Here is a 19,452-nt window from a genome sequence, read left to right on the forward strand (position 1 = left end):
ACTGATTTATTTTTATTTTTAAATTATTTATTTTTTTAACTTTTATTTAATAAATATAAATTTCCAAAGTACAACTTTTGTATTATAGCGGCTTTCCCCCCCATAATCTCCCTCCTATCCACAACCATCCCATCTCCCGCTCCCTCTCCCATCCATTTCACATCAAGATTCATTTTCAATTATCTTTATATACATAAGATCAATTTAGTATATACTAAGTAAAGATTTCAACAGTTTGCACCCACACAGAAACACAAGTGTAAAGTACTGTTTGAGTAGTAGTTTTACCGTTAATTCTCATAGTACAACACATTAAGGACAGAGATCCTACATGGAGAGTAAGTGCACAGTGACTCCTGTTGTTGATTTAACAATTGACACTCTTATTTATGACGTCAGTAATCACCCGAGGCTCTTGTCATGAGTTGCCAAGGCTATGGAAGCCTTTTGAGTTCGCCAACTCCGATCTTATTTAGACAAGGCCATAGTCAAAGTGGAAGTTCTCTCCTCCCTTCAGAGAAAGGTACCTCCTTCTTTGATGGCCCCTTCTTTCCGCTGGGTTCTCACTCACAGAAATCTTTCATTTAGGATTTTTTTTTTTTCCAGAGTGTCTTGACTTTCCATGCCTAAAATACGCTCATGGGCTTTTCAGCAGGATCCGAATACCTTAAGGGCTGATTCTGAGGCCAGAGTGCTGTTTAGTACATCTGCCATTCTATGAGTCTGCTGTGTATCCTGCTTCCCATGTTGGATCGTTCTCTCCTTTTTAATTCCATCAGTTAGTATTAGCAGACTATTCACTGATTTATTTCTACTTGCATATTTTATATAAAAATAATTTGCACTGTGGGTTCTTAATTTTGCTCACAGGCATGGTGAATTGCAAAAATGGCTTCAATCCTTTACCTGTCCCTACATTCATTCTATTGGCTATTATCACTTTGTATGCCTTTTCTTCTAGCACCGGGCTTGGCCATGTGACATAATTTGGTTAACAGGATATCGAGTTGATGTGACACAAGTAGAAACTGAAATGCGTTTGCGTTATTGGGTGTGTTTATTCCTGCCTTCTGTCAACCTCATGGGAATGACATGCATGGGCTAGCCTGCAGGTTGATGAGTTGGGCCATGCTAGATTGGCCAAGAGCTAACTGGTTCCTTAGACAGGTGAGCAAGCCCAACCCAAAGCAGCAAATCTATCTACCAGCCTGCAGCCTATACTCAGTTGGTGCTGGTAGGCAAATCTAACCCAACAGATCCATGAATTAAATGAATGTGGATTGTTTTATGAATTTTGTCATGTCATATTGCCTTATTGTGGCAATAGACAACTAATCTACATGCCATTCTGCTTACTGGATGCACTTTCTCTTTGGAAAACCAGGAAGGATACACAGAGTGAAGCTCTGAAAATTCTCCTGTGAACACGTGGTTGTCCAGGAGTGACTGACATAACCAGGTGGGGACAGATTCATCAAGGAGGTAGAAAAACCTCCAAAAGGGCCACACTGCTCACTATACCCCTGGAGCCTGCTTCACTGGTTCTTTACAAGGTGACATTGTGGACTGCGTGTCATCTCTTATCCCCTGGGGACTTAGCCGGGACATTACTCAAGATGGCCTTTCAGAATGCAGATGGAGAGACAGTGAAACTATTATGGAAGGGGTGGGCTTTGCTTAACCTAATCATCCCTTATCCCTTGCCACCCCACTTACCCCAAGAAAATAATCATACACCATTAATTGCCTGTTACTATTTGATAACAATTCAGAGTTGAATGTCCTATGTCATGACCCTGGGGACAACCACTATCTCACATAGGTAAGCCTAAGATGCTCCTGTTCCAGGTTATGAGCTTATTTTCCAGGCATCCTCACTAACACCTTCTTCTCTGAGGTTGATGCAGTATCATGAAGTGTAGATTGCATCGCACTCAAAGCCCATGACAGCAGAGAAGCAGCTTCAAATTATTGTTATCTACTGGAAGGAAATTGTGCACGGTTTGTATAAACTACGCTGTAACTCTTTTTTTTTTTAAGGTTTATTTATTTGAAAGCCAGAGTTTCAGAGAGGCAGAGGCAGAGAGAGAGAGAGAGAGATCTTCCATCCACTGGTTCACTCTCCAAATGGCTGAAACGGCCAGAGCTGAGCCAATCCGAAGCCAGGAGCCAGGAACTTCTTCCAGGTCTCCCACATGGGTGCAGGGGCCCTAGCACTTGAGCCATCTTCCACTGCTTTCCCAGGGCATAGCAGAGAGCTGGATTGGAAGTGGAGCAGCCCAGTCTTGAACTGGCACCCACATGGGATGTCAGCACTGCAAGCGGCAGCTTTACCCGCTATGCCACAACGCCGGCCCCACTACGTCACTCTTTTCTTTTTAGATTTATTTATTTATTTATTTGAAAGTAAAGTTACACACAGAGAGGAGAGACAGAGAGTAAGTGAGAGAGAGAGAGAGGTCTTCCGTCCACTGGTTCACTCCCCAACTGGCTGCAAAGGCTAGAGCTGTGCTGATCCGGAGCCAGGAATCAGGAGCTTCCTCTGGGTCTCCCATGTAGGTGCAGGGACCCAGGGACTTGGGCCATCTTCTGCTGCTTTCCCAGGCCATGGCAGAGAGCTGGATCAGAGTGCAGCAGCTAGGTCTCAAACCGGCACCCACATGGGATGCCGATACTGCAGGAGGTAGCTTTACCCACTACACCATAGCACCGGCCCTGCTATGTCAGTCTTATAGGCTAATAATTATGTTTTCAATAAGAAAACTCTAAATCATTTAGAAGTCTTAAGATCAGCCATATATGTCACATAATGCCACATAGCAAAATTTTTTTATTAACAAATAATGAGTTGAAAAAGTAATGTCCCAGTTGACTGTATATTCCACAACATGTAATTCACTCACAGATAACTTTATACTCAAAAACGCTTCCTTGGTTCACAAAAATTTTAGCCAAAACACTAAACCAACAAAAATCACTCCCATCCAAAATAATGATGGCCTAAACATATATATGTTCATATTTAAGCACTGCTAATTTTATTTCTGCTTATTCTCATAAGGAGAAATGCATACTGAGAGCTGCAGCCATTTTAAATTCCACACAAGGAAAAGGAAGAGCAGGATGTCTTTGAGGAACCTGATTTAAAACCCACGATCTGGGACTTCACCGTGTCAGAACAAGTAGTTTCACTTCTTGAACAGGTAAGAAAAATGTGCCTTCTGTAAAATATTTGTTCTGAATATCAAAATGCTAGTTCGTGACAAGATTTTATTAAGGTGGACACTAATTCTAAGTCCACTCTTGCCTGTAAGTTTGGTCATGATGATAAAAAAATTGAAAAGAAAATTAGAGCAGATCACATTGCTACTTGAAAGTCAAGACTAGCTGTATTATACGGATAATTGAGGAGACATTATTTTGTCTTTTCCAAATTGTCTGGGTAACCTCTCTAATTATATCCCTTGGGATGATGTCTGTCCTGATGTGACATAAATTTCAGATTTGAGGATTGATAACTCTAGGGGACTGACTAGCACTAGGTGAGGTGAGAAACTGGGGCCAAAATTGATGGGAACAGTGATTGCTTTTCTGGTTGACTTCCCGGTGCTTTCTGGAGGAAGGAAATGTTGCAACTGCTTTGAGGGCAATTAACCTAATGTCTTCTCAAATATAAAGAGCCCTATCACCTCCCCATGTTCAGTGACAGCTCTAACTCCAAGATCAGCATTGGACAGAGGCAGTGCTGTTCTGTCTGCAGCCATCGTAAAACCTACACATGGGAGTGCAGTGGAGGATGGCCCAAGTGCTTGGGCCCTGCACCCCATGGGAGACCAGGAAAAGCACCTGGCTCATCGGATCAGCGCGGTGCGCCGGCCGCAGCGCGCCGGCCGCGGCGGCCATTGGAGGGTGAACCAACGGCAAAGGAAGACCTTTCTCTCTGTCTCTCTCTCTCACTGTCCACTCTGCCTGTCAAAACAAAAACAAAAAAAAAAAAAAAAAAAACCTACACATGGTAGAATACCGTTACCACTGAGATGGAACACAGCGGATTGTAGCTGTCTAGGTATTGCTAAACTACTGGTTTGACTGACTTATCAGCTGATTTTTTGGGGAGATCCAACTGACTTACTTTGGCGATGTGTGGGCATGGTTCTCTGTGCACAGAGCTCCTGGGAAGAGAGTGAAGTTCTGGGCACAGAAAACAAAGAGCTCATCTCCAGTTCCTCATAAGTCTTGGGCTTCTTGTTTTGCCATTTCATCCATCTGCCCCGACAGGGAACTGCAGAGTACACACAAGAGGAGAAAGGGGCAAAAACAAACCAGTTCCTGTCATCTCTGTCGACTTTTCACTTAGCAGACTTCTTTGTGGATTAAAAAAACTTTTTTCTCTGCTTCTTGTAAAGCAATGTTCACTGGAGCTTGGCCAATAGATGGTATCATCCTTCCCGAGTCTATGCTATGGGCGGCCTATGGAAGCATATCTGTTCAAGGCATTCATGCAAATTATTACTTACTGCCCTATATGCTCATAAATTAATAGCTTCTCTGTGGATGAAAAACAGAAATTAGACAACCATTAAGGTTGAACAATGTTTAAAGAATATTAAATATTAATATATGAAATGAAAAAACACTGCAAGCGATATGAGCAGATATGCCAAAAGCGTAACAAGCCAAACCTAAGAATGCAAATAATAAAAACATGTTTCCAGCTAGATATTCTGGATGGGTTAGTATTCAAATTAAAGTTGATTTTTTTTCCCTTTCAGTAAAAACAAAACAAATTACTTACTGCTGTTGTCATACTGCATGAGGGTTTATTTTCATACTCCGAGCAAAAACAAATTTAAGGTGAATAAACTAACAAAGTATGAGTTATTTTGGTCATTGTATTTCTAAGAAGTGTGTAATATTGAAAATGCATGCCACGGAATTTAGAGAAAGCAGTTTTTATTAGTTGGTGATATTTGTCCTTAACCCCACCATATTCATAAATAATTGTCAAGTTGGCAAGTGCATCCTAATGACTTTGTCTGCCAGACGGTATAAAGCAGGAATGACAATAGGCTGAAGACGCCTCAGGGTGATAGGTTGAAAGAGACTGTTACTCTCTGAGTAACATGAGTGAGCATGGTCACTGCTCTTTACCAAGACGTCTAAGGGAAATTCTCATGACGAGATGCCCACCCTTACACTCCACTGTGCTGAGCTTGGTGTAGGCTCAATGGATGGGACTTTGCTGGGGAGGACTTCATCCCATATTGGAGAGCCTTGGGTTTGTGTCCTGGCTCCACTTTCAATTCTAACTTCCTGCTGATGCACAAAACCAGGGAGGTGGCAGGAGATGTCTCCCTGTGGTAGACCCATATTGAGTTCTTAGCTCTTGGCTTCAGCCTGACTCAACCCCAGTCCTTGTGGGTATTTGGAGAGTGAACCAACAGACAGAAGATTTTTGTCACTCTGCCTTTCAAATAATAATATGAAAAAAAAAAAACACCCTACTCTGCTTGCCATTTGTCAGTTAGTATCAGGGACCTAAGCCTGCATAAGCCACAGGTTGAAAAAAATTCGAACTTTGGTCTTACTCCCACTTTGAACTAGTAGTGAGATCTTAGTCAAGGAAAGCTCTCTCAGCCCCTTTCTCATTTATTACACAGGCCTATTGATGCAAACTCTGTGGACTTCACAAAGGTACTGAGTTTGGTTGGTCAAATAAGATAAAACCCAAACAAGCACAATGATACATTCCATCTTTTGATATTTTATTTACCCAGCACTGACTTTATCCTAAGCACCCTGCTAGTCATAGAGGGTAAAAATTTGAATAGTTACCGAGTGATAGCAAACAGGCTTTTATCATACATGTGTTGCATATCACCTCATTTCATCCTCACAATGACCTTATAAAGTACAAGTTATTCCACTTTTCAGATGACAAAATTGAGGCAAAGAGAGCTTAAGTAACTTGTCTAAGGTCACACAACTATTTAGTGGCACAGCTGAGACATAAACCCAGACAGCCAGCTTCAGAGGCCATAACCACCTCTATACTAGGTTGACCCTAGACTGTATTATCCCTCCAGGCCCTTGTATTAGAGTAGGACATTGCAAAATAATGTGGAATGCAAGAGTGCAATGTTCCCAACATCAGTATGCAAACCTTGAAGTAGGTACCTCATCCAAGTTGGAGTGTGTCTGTCCCTCAGGTTAGGTGCTATGCAGGCTACAGCTTCCAGAGATAGCTGAGACTTCTCTGGGTGCTACAGCACGAGCAGGATGAGTAGGAAGGGCACTCTGGGCTGAGATAACAGAGTAGAAGCATCAAGACCAGAGCCATCCTGTAATATACAGGGACAGTTAGCTGTGCCAAGCTGGAATTGATGACAGAGGCGGCTGGTGGTGCAGTGGACCTGTATCACAGAGGACCCTGCATGCTAGGCTGAGGAGATGTGTTGGAATGACATGGAGATGGGGTGGTAACATCAGGCTGTGGGTAGCCACACAACTTCACTATATATATATATATATATATATATATATATATATATATATATTGCTGCAGGGCCAGAGTGGAGTCCAGGAGTTGCTTCATGATGTGGGCAATTGTGAGGATACTGTGGGCTTCTAAGAACTGCAGGAGTGGTTTGTAAGGAGGGACATCCCATATGTTTCAATACTTTAATGAAAATACCTGTGAGAAGCCACTTGTGAAGGAATAGGTTTATTTTGGTTCATTGTTTTGGAGGTTCACAGTCCAAGATCAGTGGATCTATTGGTTTGGCCTTTGATGGAGGCTGGCAATGGTGGCAAGCCAGGAAGAAGAGAGAGAGAGAGAGTGAGCTAGGCCAACTTGACTAAAATAGATAACCCTCTGTCAAGAGCCACCTTCAGAAAGCATGTATCCAGTGACCTAAAGCCCTCTCATTGGGCCTACCCCCTAGACACCATAATTATATCAAAACTCTACCTCTAATCCATCAACCAATAACATAAGACTTTGGGACTCAAACATCTGCACGTGTTGGGAAGTCAAATCTTGTTCAAACTCTAACATCCCAGATGCTGATGCTTTTCAAACCTTAGCATGCATGAGATTCACTCGAGTCACTTGTTAACATTGCAGATTTCTGTCTCAGGGGATCATGAACAGCAAACAAAATGTGCATTTTTACATTTAGTGATGCCTGGTCCTGGGCTACCTATTGGGTCTCAAGGCCATATAGAGTGTACATGGGTAAGAAAGGAGCCCTTTGTTCTCAAAGGAACCCCAGAGGTAACCCCAGAGGACAGCTGTGAGCAGCAGAATCCAATTGTCAAGTGTTTACTGTGTCACTGATTGATTTGGTCCAGGCTGCTGGCCTTCTTGTTCCTGAAAATAATGTGTGGTTCCATCCTAGCACATTTGGATTCCTTCCCCCAAGACCTGTTTCCAGTCTTTTCTCTCATCTTCTAGGAAAGTGGCAATTAAGGAAGTCAATGCAGGGGAGAGAAAGCCCATGATAGTGTTTCCATACCCCTTAGAAATATGTTATGTTTGATCTGTTGGGCCTCTCCTAACTCTGAGTTCTTTTTTGCTTGCATACATTTCTAAAAATTCAAGGGAATACAGATCACTTTAGCATTAAGACATACGCGACACTTTCTCAGGTGAAACAAGGCCTACGCAGAGGTGTCACAGAAAGAGAGTTGGAAAACCCCATCCTGGAACTTTGCCAAGCTTGTCTTTCTGGGAGAGCTTCTCACGGAGATTTTTGGGAGAAGCTGTTGGTTTCCCAGGATGCCTTGGCAGTCCCAGCTCTTGACGCCTGCTGTGGAAATGAGACCAGAGAGAAGGACCCAGAGGCTGCAGAGATGTGGAGAACACATTGAATTCTGCCGGATGCTCTCTCTTTGCCCATCACCAAGAAAACCACGGGTGTGGTTGAAATTAGTTTCAGTAATCTCAGAACAAAGAGATAATCTGAAACTAAGAAGACAGAAAAGCTGTGCCTGCCCAGGGTTTGAACTAATACACTTCTGCTGAGAGATGAAGCATGGCGAGAGCCAGACTGGTGAGAATCAACATGCGGGACGTGCTGTAGAAGCCACTACCCAGGGAGTTAGCTCAGAGACAAATGCCCTTCCATAGCTGTACAGTCAGTGTACACAGTCCTCTTCTCCCCGGTCAACAGTTCCCTGTCACCCTGGGCATTGCAGAGGCCCCAAAAAGGCTGGGTTCCAATCATTCTTCAAGGACTTATTTTCTTAGCATCCTCCCTCAATTGAAAACAAAAAGGTTATGACGTACTTCCCATTGTGCAAGGACTGAATGTGCATTCTAGAATCTTTGGGGAAATTACCCATTCAAATGGCATCAGCTATTAAATTTTATTTTTTGTTTCTAGGAATTGTTGTAGCTTAAAGTTATTGGCATTATGGCGTGTGCAAAATTGCAGAGAAAAAGAAAGGAATCTGTTGCCTAAATGCAATGGAGCTGATTTAGCACAATTCACTGAGTGGTCTCCTCTGTTGGAAATTTACATGGCACCCATCACATCATAGCTTCTTCCTAGGCAATGGAAAACAGGAAGCTAAAGAGGAAAGAGTTATAAAGTGGGTTCAGGAAATTATCACAGAAAACTGAGACTATGCCCAAGATAAAGACTTAAAAAAATTTTACCTGTCCATTAAAAATCAATGAAATTTGCTAAAAGCAAAATCAATCAGAAGGTAGACTTCATCCACTCCAGTTCAGTGAGGAAGCCACACAGTGCTGATCATACTCTTCCTTTGTCTTCAAGTTTCTATGAAGTGCTTAATTTTCTTTCCCTGGGTAATGTGCTGCTTTGTCGCTGTTGTCTTCTTGCTTTGTGCAGCTTGATGAAAGCTTTGGATGGCAAAAGGCACATCTTTCTCTGGAATTTGGCATCACCAATGTAGTGTGTGCTCAAGCTTGGGGTGCGGAGTGGTATGCTGCGGTTCAGTCCAGCTGCTTGTTGCTGTATTGACCCATGACTCCGCTGAGCTAATGACTTAATCCTACTCAGATGGAAAGCTCAGCAATCCTAATGGAAACCCTGCACACCAAACATCCTACACTTCTTTCTGCGTATATTTATTCTCAGTGTGGCACTGGTTCCTACAGATTCCAACCAACTTCCTACCGAGAGGAAAGATTTCTGGACATGGCTTGGGTCATGAGAAGTTAGAATTCCCTTGGCCTGCCTCCACACAATCATTAAAAATCAAGTAATTTACTACTTTACAAAGTAAAAATATTTCTATTTCACAAATATTCATTCAAAAAATGTTGGTTGACTACCAGATAGCATCCCAAAGGTATCAAATATTATAGCAGAATGTTGCTGAATTATTCTACCCACACAATTAAGATCTAAATGGAGAACAAGAAGAGAAAGGAACTGAGAAATCCTTTTGAAGAAAGCAAGAGATGGGAGCCAGCACTGTGGCATAGTAGGCTAAGCCTCCACCTGCAGTGCTGGCATCCCATTTGAGAGCCAGTTCTAGTCCTGCCTGCTCTTCTGCTATGGCAGGGAAAGCAGCAGAAGATGGCCCAAGGGGCCCCTGCAATCGTGTGGGGGACCTGGAGGAAGCTCCTGGCTCCTGGCTTTGAATCTGCCTAGCTCTGGCCATTGCGGCCGTTTGGAGAGTGAACCTGTGGATGGATGATTTTTATTTCTTTCCCTCTCTCTGTCTCTAACTCTATTTCTCAAATAAATAAATACAATCTTAAAAAAAAAAGCAAGAGGTGGCGCTATCTTAGATTGGGTTCTCTGGGAAGAGACTTAGAGTGGGAGTGTTGTGTACCAAATTCTGCTGAGGATGTACACCTAGAAAGAAGTGGATAAGAGAGAATTAGATTGAGATGCTTACACACATGGTGGTTGCAAATAAAGCCTCAGCTCACCCTTCAGTGTGCTGTGAAGGTCCTACACGGTGTCCGAAATCAAATCAACAGTCACTTGTTGGTTGTGGACTGCCTCTGGGAAGGAGGCATGTTCCACCTAGGTTTTGCTATGCATCAAACTACCTCCAAACTTAGTAGCATTCTATTATATCTTAGAAATGTGTGGGAAAGGAATTCAGATAGGGTTTAGATGGTTGATGCCTCTGATCTATGTATCATCAGTAGATGTCATGAGCTCACAGATGGACTAGTCGGGAAGACCCAAGATGGCTTCTTCTGAGTCTCTGGTTCTTGGTGGGTGTGACTGGAAGGCAAAGCTCACCTGAAATTCTCAGCCGTGTCATCAACATGTGGCTTCTCCAGCATGATGGTCTCAGAGTAATCACACATCTTGCATAGTAGCTCAGGGTTCCCAGAGAAATACCAGAGTAGAATTTGCTGGTCTCATGTGTCTTGAGTCCAGAAACTGGCACAACATCTTTCTTGCTGAATTCTGTTGATCCAGGCAGACACAGAACCTTCCCAGAATTCCAGGCAGAAGGGTGACATTCAACTTCATCATCTTTAATTCTACTACAGGGCATAAACTAGGTTGAGGCAATCCCCTGTGCTACTGAGACATGCCTAGGGAAGAAATAAGCCATCAGGGGCTCACCTACCCAGCAGCTGGAGTTGTGTGAGTCAGGTCTGAAGAGATAGGGTGATGACCACAGTGGCTACTCTGGGAGTGATGACAGACAATCTCCAAAACGGTTCTCGTGGGCAGTGACATTGAATTTTATTTTGGGGAGGAGAAAGGATTGACACAAAATTTGTCTAAGAAAGTTCCCTAGGGAACTTTAAAAGGGAGCTTTAAAAGCCAAGGATGAAGAGATGTTGGCCAGGTGATTGACAAGGACACAGGATCAGCTCTTCAGGTTTACAGATACGTCATGGGCAGATGTCTGTTGTTGAATTAACTCCACTGGGACTTGTGCTAAACTCTTTGGTGTAAGAGTCACAAGAACAAATGAAGGCCGGCGCCGCGGCTCACTAGGCTAATCCTCCGCCTTGCGGCGCTGGCACACTGGGTTCTAGTCCTGGTCAGGTCACCGGATTCTGTCCCGGTTGCCCCTCTTCCAGGCCAGCTCTCTGCTGTGGCCAGGGAGTGCAGTGGAGGATGGCCCAAGTGCTTGGGCCCTGCACCCCATGGGAGACCAGGAGAGGCACCTGGCTCCTGCCTTCGGATCAGTGCGGTGCGCTGGCCGCAGCGCACCAGCCGCGGCGGCCATTGGAGGGTGAACCAACGGCAAAAGGAAGACCTTTCTCTCTGTCTCTCTCTCTCTCACTGTCCACTCTGCCTGTCAAAAAAATTAAAAAAAAAAATAAAAAAAAAGAACAAATGAAAGGAAATGGACTTGGAGGTTTCCACCTTTGACCATTTGGCCCTGTTTTCATTTTCTGGAAGAGATAGTAAGTGTGATGCAGAGAGGGAACTGAACTAACCATCTGAGGTCACACTGATAGTAAGTGGCACAGCAGAGTAGAACCTGGAGCTCCTGTTTTCCACCTCAGTTCACTTGCTTATTCTAAGTCCTAATTTTCAAACTAGAACTCCTCTGGCCGGCACTGGTGTGCTCTCCAAGGTGCCCTAGGGACCTCAGGCGGAGTTGGAGCAGGATACAGGGCTTCTGACATGCAATGTTGGATAATGAGCATCAGTATTTTTATAAGGCTTCTACTACTTAATGAAAAAGTTGGGACAGAATTCCTCTAGAGAAAATGCAAACATCTTACATCTGGCTGGCTGTCTTTTTTTTTTCCTTTTATGTTTGCATATGCAAGGAACCGCCCTATTGACGGTTTAGACTTTCCTTTTCTTTTTGCTTTGGATTCAGTCCAGTCCAACAGATTCTTAGGGGCCCTCCAAGTCCAAGCCACTTTGCCGCTCAGAAGCTGAGCAACATAGAGTGCTGGGCCTCAGAGCACCGACCATCCCGTTGCATGGTTCCATAAAGTCAGCTCTGCAGATGGCCTTGGAGGTCCTTTCAAGCCACTTGAAGATGCTAGAGAGCCCCATGTGGTTAGGCGCTGGTTTCTGTGGTCCAGGTGAGTACCAAAGGCTACAAGCTCTGGGACTAGGAAGAAAGGGGCAGGTGTAACAGGCTGTCAAAGCTTTCCTGGGGAGATCCCCAGCTGCAGTTTTGATTTAATCACTTAGCAGAGCTGACTAATTTATAAACAAGACTGCAGGGCCGCGCTGCAGGAGACAGGCCCATGTGCCTCCCGCTGGCTCTAGGACCCCACCTTAGGTTAAGTAAAGTGGTCTCTGTTGTCTAACCGATGCCTAATAAAAGGGCTCACCTTTTAATGACAAGAAAAACACAGATACAAATGAATGAGCAAAGAAGGGCCGCATTTGTTTGTGTTGCTTTTACAGATGGCTCAGCAAAAGCATCTCAGTGAGCGTCAATCATCCTATTTCCTCTTTTTCTTTTCTCTCATTACAGTCATTATTGGTCACAAAAGGCTGCTCTCAAAACAGCTAGTGATTATAATTTAATGCATTCTTTCTGAAACCTGCAGGGAAATTAAAGCAGGCAGCTACCTAGGGGAGTGGGGCCGGGACAAGGCTGGGCACCTCTGAGGCAACAGCTTTAAGTGCTGATTGTCCAATCCTAATCCTTCCCAGGTGTCCGACGCAGGCTGTGCTTGGGCTAGGGAAGCTGAGCTCCTTCTCCTGCAGGGTCTCACTGTGGTGGTATCTGAACTAGGGGATCCCAGCGACAGTCCCTGCTCATTTTGAGGAGTCTGGTGTTGGTTCCTGAACACTGAGCGAACCCTGACGACACACCAGCATCTAGGGCCAGCACCGGACCAGGCAAGGATGTCTGGCTTTTGGCTTCGGCTCACAGCAAGCCTACAATGTCTCTGCTGGCATCAGCCGGCAGCCACACAAGGCACGAAGGATTCAACTTGGAATGAGTTCTCTCTCACTCCAGTGCTCTCTGCCACTTTCTCCAACACTGTGCTCAGACGTAACCTGAGGTTACATCCAAATGATCTTATAATAAAAAGCAAAATCACTAAAAAGGAAGTCAATCATTAAATGGCTGAAATAATTGCTTTTCTGAGAGCAGTCAGATCTGGTAACAGTTACAGGGTCTGGTAAGGGTTTTGCTTTTTGTACTCTCCCTTAGAGTAGACACAAGGAGCTGTTTACATGTAAATTAATTTAAATAGAGTGAAATGTAAATCCAGCCCTTCAGTCACAGGAGCCCATGACAAGTGCTCAATGGTCACGTGTGGCCCCTGGCTGCTATATTGGGCAGTGCAAACCCGAGTGTATAGACAACAGTGAAATAATTAAGAAGTGATTAGTTTTGAGTATTATTTTTGTTTAATGGTGAGTTTGTATGATTTAATTTTTTATAAAGGTAGTGCTTATAAAACCAGCTCACAAACTTCTTGAAAATGTAACATTCAGCTCTAGCAAGCTAGTAAAAATAGCTCCAATACCCAGCTGGCACAATTCCATCACCAAAGAAAGTTCCATCGTGCAGTGTTGCCTCAAACAATGCACTAGCTTATTAGTGCTACATGGAAATATCAAAATGAGAATGAGACAGACCCATGCCTGCACTGGTAGCAAAGATCAAAGATTGTAAGGTGTTTTTTTTTTTTTTGGACAGGTAGAGTTATAGACAGAGAGAGAGGTCTTCCTTCTGTTGGTTCACTCCCCAAAGGGCCGCCATGGCCGGTGCTGCACCAATCTGAAGCCAGGAGCCAGGTGCTTCTTCCTGGTTTCCCATGCAGGTGCAGGGCCCAAGCACTTGGGCCATCCTCCACTGCCCTCCAGGGCTACACAGAGAGCTGGACTGGAAGAGGGGCAACCGGGACTAGAACCTGGCGCCCATATGGGATGCTGGTGCTGCAGGCGGAGGATTAACCAAGTGAGCCAAGGCGCTGGCCCTAGATTCTAAGGGTTTTAATCTTCCTTATCTCTCCTATCTTTCCCTTCCTCCAACTGAAACCAAATTCCTTGGCAGAGGGAATGCACACTTAATTGCTTTCGAGTGCAGCCAGCTTGCCACAGACCCTGTCCTCCGTCCTCTGGAGCACTCCCTAAACCTCTTCTTCCTTCATTTCCTCTTCCTCTGACTGTAAATCTTTTTTTCTTTTCCTTCCTAACTTCATCACCACAGTAAAACCCGAGGCCCATGGTTATCCAAGTCACCTTCCAATTCAGCAGCCTCCCCCGTGTTTTGCATAGAATTTGGGACAATGCTGCAGGCTGAAACCTCCCCAGAAATGTAGACAACACCATAATGTTCTTCTGATTCCCCAGGCGTTCTTCCATTGATTGGAGCCTGGGATCCTTTTTCTTTCTCCAGATACCTCGGCTTTTATCCTGGGTCAGAGAATTCAGAGTGAGGTTTGTTTCTGAACAGAATAAGCACACAGAAGCCTCTTTCTTGTCAGCAAACCCAAGACAGAAGCTTCTTTTCTCTAAGAAGAATACACTCAAGAATATTTGCAGGAGGTGATGCCAGTGATTTTCATTTTCATTTTGGCTACAGCTAACAAGTGACATTTTGGTACCAAGGATGAGTGTTTCCAGGGAGGAGGGCCAGAATGGGACATGTTATTCTAGAGCAAACCTCAACACTCACTGGACAGCAGAGAATGCCAACCACAGAGCTCCGGCAAACACAGAGGCCCTGGCCAGGCCCTTAGACAGTCTTATGCTAGCATCAGTAATTCTTTGATTACAGTAAAATACAGAAAACATCACAATTACCATTTTGAAGCACACAGTTCAGTGGCATTAGGTGCATTTGCATTAGTATGTAATCAAGATCCATTTGCAGCACTCTTTTTACCTTGCAAAACTAAAATTATATTATTAAAAAAATTCTCCATTCCTCTCTTCCCCCAGGTCTTGGGGACACTCCTTCATTTTCTGTCTCTATGTGGCTGATTCGAGCCACCTCCTATAGATGGAATCATACAGTATTTGTCGCTTTGTGACTAGCTTATTTCACTTAGCATAGTGTCCTCAAGGTGGTAATATGGGTCTGTATTTCCTTCCTTAATACTGAATAATGTTCCATGATATGGCAACTTGTTTATCCATTCATCCGTTGATGGTACACTTTCTTGGGTTGCTTCCATCTTTTGATTATTGTGAATAGTGTTGCTATGACTGTCCAAATGTCTCTTCAAATCCCTGTTTTCAATTTTTTTATTTATACACTCAGAAGTGGGATTGATGGAACATATGAGAACTCTATGTTTCATTTTTTGAGGAATCTCTATACTGTTTTCCATCCCAGTGGCATTATCTTATGTTCCCACCAGTGGTACACAGGACTTCCCACTTTACATTCTCACAAATGTTTGCTGTTTCTCTATGTTCTTTTTTTTTTTTTTTTTTAATGATAGCTATCTTGATGGATGTGGGTTGGTATCCCATCGTGGTTTGGGGATTTCAGTATGTTTAAAAAGCTCTAAAAGTTGTTGTAATGTCCAAACAAGGTGAGAAGAGTGGCTGGCAGGAAGCTGTGGGCAGCAGGGAAGCACAGCTGGGCTGACATGGTACACCAATCCCATCCTCAAGAGAAACCAAGAAAAGGAGCCAACTTGACTTTGACAGTAGCTCTTTCTATATGAACTTTGGGTAAGTGGCTTGGCTCTCCATACCTGTTTCCCTGCTTGGATGGAAGGGAGAAAACCTTCTCTGACAGTTGACATAATTATTACCTGGCATACAATTGTCAGGGAGGGTTAGAATTTTTAGACACATGGAATGTCTCACCCAGTTTCTCTCTGTTGCCCAGGTGAGACCAAACAAGAATGGGGGTGTTTCTAAAGCTAATATAATCCAGGCTCTGAGATACAGATCGTGTCACACCCTCTCCCGCTTATCTGTGATTCCCCAAGGGAAAGATGGGACAGGGAGGCTTCCTCTGTCTCTCATTCAGGCAGAGACACAAATGAACTAAGAGTAGGTTACGTATGACCAGTTGCTCAAGGTGAGGTTCAAGTTAGAGCTAAAAGCAGGAAAGCATAGACGTCACACTCCAATAACAAATGGTCCTCAGTAGGTAGGAACTAGGGCAATTGTTTGCCTTCAAAAGCGTGAACGTGTGATGGTCTCTACTATTGTTCTTCATAAGGATGGTAATGCCATCTATTTCTCTTTTGCAGACACTCCTGTGAGTGTGCTCTTATTGGATGCTCACGATACCCCCATGAAGAGGCCGGATAGAAGTCACCTGATTTTTGTGGATGACTGTTGTCTAGCAGTGGGAATGGTACCTTCAAGGAGCAGGTGAAAAGCCATTACTGCCACTCTCAAGGGGGAGTGATTTCCTGTCTTGTTGAGAGTCCTGAAGTAAAATTCTTTTAAATGATTTTTTAACCTGCCCAATTCTGTGTTTCAAAACCAAACTCTCCATTTCACTACCTCGTACACAGCTTCAGTCCTTTTTATCCTGTTGTCAAGGGTTGTCATAATCCTCTTTGAGAGTTCAGCCATGTTGATTTCTCCTCCTTGGTATTAGGTGCTAAACACTGAACACTTTGTACTAAGTAGAAGATTATAAACCAGAAGTTATTTAACAAGTATCAGAGCCTCCTAAGGACATGATTAAAGACACTGTGGCATTAGCAAGTAAATCTAAGTGAGGCCAAGAAGCAAATCAGTCACCGCCACGAGTCCCATTTTCAAAAGTAATCTCAACAAATTTGCTAAATGTTCTTTTTTCTTTGTGAATTTTGAAAAGAATCAACTAAAATCATGAAAATGAAGACTATGATTATGCATCTATGAACCCATTAATTTTAATAAATAATGTCTATTAAGTGTCTATCATGTTTAAAACACTGATCTAGGCAAAGACAATAAAATAGTGGGAAAAAATATAGCTGCCTTCCATGAGCTTGTATGTTTGTGTAGGTTAACAGACAATGAGTAAGATATGTAAGAGTTACCGGGGATTTATCACCAGAACAAACACAAGAGAGAATAAATATTCAGAGCACTGAAAGAAAAAGCCCATCAGCCTAGAATTCTTTATCCACATAAATGATCCCTGCAAAGTGAAAGATAAATAGAGACTTTGTCAGACCCATGAAAGTTGGGGGATTCTTCCGTAGAAGATCTGCCCTGCAGGAATTTTAAAAGAAGTTCTTCAAGTCAGAGACACATATCTATGATGAAACGAAGACTACAGGAGAAAGTACGCATGAAGGTGAAATAACTTACTTTATTCTCATTCTTATTTGGCCTAAAAGATAACAGCTTAGAGTAATAGTAAACAAACAAACAAATAGATGAAAAATCCTACAGAACGATTGTAGTTATAATTGTTTTATTATTATATATTATTATAATTGAATAAGTGAAAGAGTGACAGTAGTGGCATGTGGAGTGGGAGGGAAGAACTGGGATGCCTCTGTGGGTAGGGACCCGTGGTGCTTGTGAAGTGGCTTGGCACAGCTTTATCTAAAGGTGGCCTCAGTCATGTGGTCAGTGTTGGATATGGACAGTGATAAGTCATGGTGACCGTATGTACTGGACATGGGCAGTGATAAGTCATGGTGACCGTATGTACTGGACATGGGCAGTGATAAGTCATGGTGACCGTATGTACTGGACATGGGCAGTGATAAGTCATGGTGACTGTATGTACTGGACATGGGTAGTGATAAGTCATGGTGACTGTATGTACTGGACATGGGTAGTGATAAGTCATGGCGACCGTATGTACCTTTGACACCATGTTATGACAACAGCGCTTTATCATGATCTTCCTCCATGAAACATAACGTCCTAGTTAGACTCACCATGAGAAAAGCATCAGGTGAATCCCAGCTGAGGACATCTACAAACTGCCTCACCAGAATACCTTGGAATTGTCAAGGTCATCAAAAGCTAGAAAAGTCTGTGAGTTGTTATGCTCCAGAGGTAGCCCGAGAGCACAGGACAACTGATGTAAGGTGTTATAGAAGCAAATGGCGGGCTGGCACCCCGCCTCACTAGGCTAATCCTCCGCCTTGCGGCGCCGGCACACCAGGTTCTAGTCCCGGTCGGGGCGCCGGATTCTGTCCCGGTTGCCCCTCTTCCAGGCCAGCTCTCTGCTGTGGCCAGGGAGTGCAGTGGAGGATGGCCCACGTGCTTGGGCCCTGCACCCCATGGGAGACCAGGAGAAACACCTGGCTCCTGCCATTGGATCAGCGTGGCGCGCCGGCCGCGGCAGCCATTGGAGGGTGAACCAGCAGCAAAGGAAGACCTTTCTCTCTGTCTCTCTCTCTCTCACTGTCCACTCTGCCTGTCAAAAAATAAAAAATAAAAAACTCAACGTGAGTTAAAAAAAAAAAAAAAAACAAATGGCACCCACAGTCAAGTCCATAGAAACCCCCGTCTGAGTGCACACCAGGCTCTCAATTCTTTACTGAGATGTCCCCTGGTCCATCAGGTGTATCTCTTTTCATTAAACTTTACTTCAGTATTAGAAAAAAAAAACACTAAGTGACAGCAAAAAATGCTAAATTTCAAAACGTGTGAGATACAGCTAAGTTGGAACTATACTTAGAGGGAAATTTATAATCTATTCATAAGTTAAAAATATGACATTAACAATGGATAAGAACTTGGCTTAAGAATTAAGAAAAGATGGACGTGAGGGTGATCTGGCTGTGACATCTGTCACCCCATGGATCGCCAGGGTGGATCTGGCTGATCTGGCCGGGCGGGTGTCCCCTTCCTCCCTCACTGCTCCTTGTGTGTCGCTCCCAAGAGGACGACCTTCCCCGCTAGAGGAGGACCGATCAAGGGTACACAGTAGCTGCGCTCCCTGCTAGAACCTCAAACAAGCTCTCAAGAATTAAGAAAAGAGTATCTGAAAGAGGAGGAAGTAAATAATAAAGCTGTATGTGGAAATCAATTAAATAGAAAACAAAAACATGTTATCAAGAGAAATAAAAGATGTTTTTGTGAAAAGAATCATGGGAAAATACTAAGCAAATTAATCAAGACAAAAAAAGTGAAGAAAATGGCATAAATAAATAAGCCATCCTAGAAATAAATGATCTATATTCACAGACAGTAGAGATGTTAAAAAGTATAAAGGAATACATGTATTCTAAGTTGTCATATGTCAATAAAATTGAAGATGAAGATCAAATGGAACATTTTCTAAACAAAAGTCAACTGAAAGCAGAATGATACAAGCCAACACCATTTTAAGAAGAAATTAATCTGTGCTTTAAAAAAATACACTGTCCTGTACAAGACACCCAGCTCCGAAAGTTTTATAGAAGAAAATAGCCAATATTTCAGAGAGAAATATTCTTTATCTTAAACAAACTACCTGAGAGAATAGAGAAAGAGAATTATTTTGTGAGACTATTATAACCTAGATTACAAAACCAGCTAAAGAACTGAACTATTTGAAAAACTATGTCAATTTTGCTTATGAATAATATGCAGTATTTCTAAAATAAATTATAAGCAATATAAAAATTCCAATGATATATAAGCAAGCTAAATGCAACAA

General features: G+C 43.2%; 1 long non-coding RNA gene across 1 annotated transcript; it reads left to right on the forward strand.

The window, feature by feature from the left end:
* Positions 1-3,066: 3,066 nt before the first annotated feature.
* Positions 3,067-16,502, forward strand: LOC138843917 (uncharacterized). The gene is made up of 3 exons (XR_011379125.1): positions 3,067-3,203; positions 15,428-15,569; positions 16,100-16,502. It is a non-coding gene; the product is annotated as an uncharacterized lncRNA (long non-coding RNA).
* Positions 16,503-19,452: the final 2,950 nt, after the last annotated feature.

The sequence above is a fragment of the Oryctolagus cuniculus genome, chromosome 9, assembly GCF_964237555.1.
Source record: "Oryctolagus cuniculus chromosome 9, mOryCun1.1, whole genome shotgun sequence".
Classification (NCBI taxonomy): domain Eukaryota; kingdom Metazoa; phylum Chordata; class Mammalia; order Lagomorpha; family Leporidae; genus Oryctolagus; species Oryctolagus cuniculus.